This window comes from Ranitomeya imitator, chromosome 5 (genome assembly GCF_032444005.1).
Source record: "Ranitomeya imitator isolate aRanImi1 chromosome 5, aRanImi1.pri, whole genome shotgun sequence".
Taxonomy (NCBI): domain Eukaryota; kingdom Metazoa; phylum Chordata; class Amphibia; order Anura; family Dendrobatidae; genus Ranitomeya; species Ranitomeya imitator.
The window spans coordinates 35,546,226-35,552,474 of record NC_091286.1 but is presented as its reverse complement, the minus strand read 5'-3'; positions in this window follow the sequence as shown (position 1 = coordinate 35,552,474).

Here is a 6,249-nt window from a genome sequence, read left to right as displayed (position 1 = left end):
TGCAAAATCTGCAGTGTATCAAATACTTATTTTCCCTACTGTATCTATACCTAGGAAGCAAGACAGAACTTACTGCAAAAATAGCAAATGGAGGTCAAAGGAATACATTTACTACCAGCATATAGCCAAAAAAAGTAGGTGGGGAGGTAGACTAAAAAGTCAGGACATGGAAAGGAACTTCCGATTCTTTAGATAAAAGAAATTAATTACCATCTAGACTGGCCATCTTTTTTTTTGAATAGAAGGACTTAAAGCAGTGATGGTTTGTCCACCTTTGGGGATCATTTTGTTTAAATGCCTGTATTTGAGGCTGAAATTCAGTTTTGCAGTTGGGTGGGGGTTTTTTTTTATTTATTTATTTATTTTTTTTTTATAGTCCTTAATTTTGGCTTTTATTTACTTTGATTTCCTGCATATTCAACTTTGTTCTATGCTCATAAGTCAGCTGAGAGGTGCTCAGAAAAAAAATAAAAAATATTAAGAGTGACGGTCAGATCAAGTTCACTTACAAATTCCCAGTTGAGTATTAAACCAGAGAGTCTACAGTTTGTACTGGGTATGGAGGCTGCAGTCATAACGGGGAATCTGTCAGCAGGTTTATGCTATGTAATCTAGAGTAGTGTGATGTAGGGGCAGAGAGCCTGATTAGTGATGTCGCTTGCTGTCCTTTTTGATACAATCCGTTTTCTCTGCTGCAGATCTAGCAGTGCTCAAATGCTGAGCCCTGTAAAACATGTCCACACCACTGGTCAATTTCTGTTCATGTATAGTGTACATAGAAATCGTACATTCAGAGTTCATTAAGCCACTTGGGATAATTAATAAAGAAGAAAATGGTATTTAAACCCAAAGTTTTATTTTCAAGAATATAGCCATTGCCTCCCTTTTAGCCTGTGCCCACAATGAGTTTTCTCTTGTGCGTATTCTGAGTTTTGTGCTGACTTTTCTCATAAGGTACCTTCACACATAACGATTTTGTTAACGATATCGTTGCCACATCACGCTTTTTGTGACGTAGCAACGAAATCGTTATGCGTGACAGCGACCAACGATCAGGCCCCTGCTGGGAGATCGTTGGTCGCTGGGGATGATCAGGACCTTTTTTTTGGTCGCTGATCACCCGCTGTCATCGCTGGATCGGCGTGTGTGACGCCGATCCAGCGATGTGTTCACTTGTAACCAGGGTAAATATCGGGTTACTAAGCTCAGGGCCGCACTTAGTAACCCGATATTTACCCTGGTTACCATTGTAAAAGTAAAAAAAAAAAAACAGCACTGTCAGTGCTGGCCGTAAAGCAGAGCACAGCGGTGACGTCACCGACGCTGACTGCAGGGGACGTGACAGACATCGGAATGTGAGTATGTAGTGTTTTTTTTTTTTTTTTTACTTTTACAATGGTAACAGGGTAAATATCGGGTTACTAAGCACGGCCCTGCGCTTAGTAACCCGATGTTTACCCTGGTTACCCGGAGACTTCGGCATAGTTGAAGACAGTTTCAATGATGCCGAAGTCGTTCCCCTGATCGTTGGTCGCTGGAGAGAGCTGTCTGTGTGACAGCTCCCCAGCGACCACACAACAACTTACCAACGATCACGGCCAGGTTGTATCGCTGGTCGTGATAGTTGGTAAGTCGTTTAGTGTAACGGTACCTATAGACTTGCAGTTTTACCTGTGGATTCTCCACAACGTATGCATGTGTGTTTCTGCAGGTTACATCCACCTATTGACAGCCAAGCTATTCAGTTAGTGAGAATAGTATAAGTGGCAAACAACTCTTACTACACACGCACTCAGAGGCAACATCCACAGAGGGTGGTGTCCTCCCAATGAAGCCTATGGGAAAGATGAAGATAAATACAAAAATCCTCCTTGGTCTTCTCCACCCTAGGAACATCCTATGGTATCCTATATTTCATTGAAAAACAATGTATAAGTGTAAGGCAAATAACCTCAGCAGGTAACCTGAGCAACTGAAGTTTGCCAATGCAAAAGTGTGAACAGAGGACCACATAGCAACCTCCTACAGCTTCAAGGGCAAGGCCTGCTGGCGAAGAGCCCATTAAGCCCCCACTGCCCGAGTGAAATAAGTCTGGACCTCGGTGAGGGTGCTTGGTTCTTGGCTTTATAGGCTTCCAGGATGGCACAACAAATCCACCGAGCAATGGTCGCCATAGAGGTGGAAAGATCTATGAGGTCCTTTTGGAAGGAAGGAAGCTGTCTCCTTCAGTTAGTGACGCACCGTTCTGACTAGTTCAAAATTGTGTAAAGATTTCTCCTCAGGCTTAGAAGTAGAAATGCAGAGGGATGAAAGAACAATCTCTTCATTAAGGTGGAAGGAAGAAACCACCTTGGGCTGGGTACAAAAACACCAGGCGCAACACCACTATCTATCTCCAGATCAAGTATAAGAAAAAAGAGTTACAAGACAGAGCTGCCAGTTTTGATACTCAACAGAAGTGATAGTAATCGGGAAAGCCGGAGAGGGAAAATATTGTGGATTGGTTCAAAAGGAAGACACCGAAGAGCGAGGAGAACCAGATTAAGACCCCAGGGATATAAAGGGAGGCCAGAAGGGCTCAATAAAATGGATGACTCTATGAAGAAACTTGAGGTTTTGAAGCCAGGTCCTTCTGAAAAAGAATAGTGAGAGCTGAAGGTAAAGCCAGACCCAAGACCTGACTTCCAGAAGGCAAGAATTAAGTAAACTCTCACCGGTTTTTTTCTTCTTCTAAGATTCACACCAGAAGAAGGCCTTCAAGGTACCATGGTAGATACAAGATGAGGATGTCGTCTCAGCCTTGATCATGATTTGTACAAAGCCTGGGGCATCTTAGGACTGTGGCTTTAACATAAATTCATGTCATAAATTGAACTGCCAAGAATCCGGGTGGAAAAGTGAACCTTGGTAAAGGTTTGGTCAACATGGAATCCTCCATGGAAAATCTGTGAGAAGACTGATCACTTTCTCGTGTCATGATTTTTTTGGGGCAGGAGGAGACCGGGTATGCCTTCTGACCTGATTGTCTTGAGCAGCTTGGGTAGCAGGAGGCAGGAACAGATAAGAAAGAGAAAACTGAGACCAAGGAATGGCCAGAGCTCTGGATGCTACCACTAGAAGATCTGGAGCCAATGGAGTGTCTTCGGCGTGCTCGAAAAATATGCAAGTGCTGGAACTCGAACATGTCTCGGGGCTGTTCGACAGACGCAACACAGACATGGATTGCCTGTTAGCCAATCCCTACATGTGTTGTGGCTGTTGAACAGCTGCGAGACATGCAGGAGCTGGACTCAAAACATATTATTCGAGCACGCCGAAGCCACTTCGTTGGCATCTGAGCACATTCACTAATCACTAATTGTGAGCTCCGGATACAAACCGAGTCAGCCTGTGATTGAGTCTGGATGCTGTCAGGTCGATATCTGGAGTACCCCACTGGAGGCAGATTTGATCAATGGCTGGGTTCACATTGCGTTGCTGGAGTCCGTTCAATGCATGCGTTAAACGGACTGCACCAACGCTAGTGCTCCACGTACGCTATCGGTGACTGACCCGGATACGCTGCGGACCGCGTCCGAGGGTCCGTCAGAGAATGACTGCACATCGCTAACGCATGCCGATTGGAGTGCCCCCAACGGCTAGGGGTACTCGGTACTGGGTCCTTCGGTTCTCAAGGGGGATGTCACGGTGGCTGACCCGGTCCGTGGCCCTGGGACGTCCGTGTAAAAGGGAAAAGTCTTTAAAGGGAAAATGGTCGTGACGCCACCTGTGGTATTCGGTCAGGGTGACCGACGCTGCTTAGGGGTCCGCTGGGGTGATGTTATGGCAGCTAGATGGTATACCTTCCCACAGGTGAAGTGTGTCCCCAGGGCTTCCCAGAGTGTGGATAGTGAGAGGCGCAGTGAAGAATGAGGACACAAGGTTGCAGTCTCTTTACCTTTCTACTGTAGACTTCAGCATCCAGAGCACCAGATCACAGGGCAGGCAGAATCGGGCCGGTTTGGAAGCAAATCCAGAGTCCCCTTATCCAGGTGGAAATCAGGAGCCTTCCTCTAGCGCCTGTGTGTTGTAGTACCTTATTGCTGAGCCTCTCATAAGGTTCTCACAACTGTTGTAGATGTTCTAGATGTTATGTCTCTCTGTCCCCCAGATGGATAGGACAAACCCGTATGACTGGTGGCTTGAGGCTGTTTGTAGGGACTCCAGCACGCCCTGGCCTCTGAAAGGTGCCACCGTGCCTCCTGGGTGTAGGTGCGGACAGGTAACTTGCAATTAGCTGTCCTGCCAGTCTCTGAAGTAAAGCGTAGAGATCCTTACTCCCTCAGTATTCTGGCTACCGGATTTCTGCACCTTAGAAGGAAGCAGCCTGTTCCTGGCTGATCTCCCTCTGATATCCTCTCCTTTGCTCTGCTTTCCTTCACGCTTGCTGCAATATGTTCTGCTTTCTATGTCTCTTCCCAGGAGCTGTAGCACTTCATGCCACAGGGCTCCTATGCTTCCTTTCCCCCCTGTCTCCCTGACAGGAACTGAACCTTTTCCCTCCAGATCAGTATGTTCTTATAGGGGAGTTCACCTTAAACAGGCTTAGAGCTCCCCCTTCTGGTCTGGAGTGTGAACTTGTTGCATGCAGTGTGTTACCTGATAAAGAGATCTCCTTCATTGCCTCCAAATGTAACATCACTCCCCCGCTAGAGGAAAATGACATTACTGCAACGACCAGGACCCTGGGGCGCTCCAATCTTATGACATGCGTTAGTGATGCGCTACATAATGGCAGTCAATGGGTGCGCTAACGCATCCGTTACATAACGTTAGTGCCGCTGTGTAACAGATGCCGTCAGCGCATTGCCATTGACGCAATGTGAACCTTGCCTAAGACCATTAGAGGAGGACTCTTCTGCGGAAGCAGGATGATCCTCTTCCAATCTGTGACGTCCAAGGAGACCCACAGATGATGCTCTGGCATAGGTGCTGTGCTGTGCCCCGACTGCGATCGCCTTGGCAACCCAGGTCGCAGCGAAGGGAGGACTGGTGCAGAGACCAACCCTCAACTTCAAAGGCGAAATTGGCTATGAATACAATACATCAGTCTGTAGAGTCCATTATCACATACAAGGAAAAATACCACCACACCATGACCAGACCGCACATTACCACCATATAGTGACCAAAATAATACCTACAGCCGGGTCCCTATAGGTCTCCATCCTGGTCCGACAACACATATTAAGTTGAAAACTGCGGGCCAGTGAACCGGATCAGTACGCTGCTTCTTGCTGGTTCGGGGAAGTGGCTGCAATTTCAATAATCAGTTCCCTTGAGTTCTGACGAATCCAACCCTTGGATCAGACAAGATTGTCAACCGTGTCTCTCAGCTTAGAAGGCTAAGAGGAATCCAGGTCTGAATCAGAAGCGGGATCCTATACCTGATGTGACGAAGCTTGTGATGGTGTGTGTAGCCTCAGTCATGGAGGGAGGTAAAGACTGGGATGAAGAACTCACTCAAGGCCGCTTGGACTGCTGATGTGCTCTGCCATGCTGGTGCAGAATAGTCTGACACACTCTGGAAAGTGGTCGAGATAACTGGTGGAGAGGAAGCAATGGGTAGCCCCTCCATGATCGTAGTTAGTCTGGGATTAGTGATGAGCGAGTGTACTCGTTGCTTGGGTGATCTCTGAGTATTTGTTAGTGTTCAGAGATTTAGTTTTCATCGTGGCAGCTGAATGATTTACAGCTGCTAGCCAGCTTGATTACGTGTGGGGATTCCCTAGCAACCAGGCAACCTCCACATGTACTCGGCCTGGCTAGTAGCTGTAAATCATCCAGCTGAGGCGATGAAAGCTAAATCTCCGAACACTAACAAATACTGGGAGGACACCCGAGCAAAGAGTACACTCGCTCATCACTATCTGGGATACCTTGGTCGAATCTGTAACAGACCGATAGAGGTTAATGGCCCAGGCTGCAGGGGGCTCCTGAGGTGTGACATGGTGCAGGAAGCACAGGTCACCATGGGTTAGCCTGACAGGAATTTTTGCTTACAGGATATGCAAGCAAAGTACACAAACGGCAATGGCTGGGAGAATGGATTCTATGTCTCTCTATACTGGTGACAAAAGCCGGAAAAAAAAAAACTATCGGCACCAGTGCCATGATGTCAACTGCATTGGCAGAAGGAAAGGTCCTACCATCTCTGACAAGAATGGACACAGACTGACCCGTGGTAGACTGCTCCCTGTGTCCTCTGGT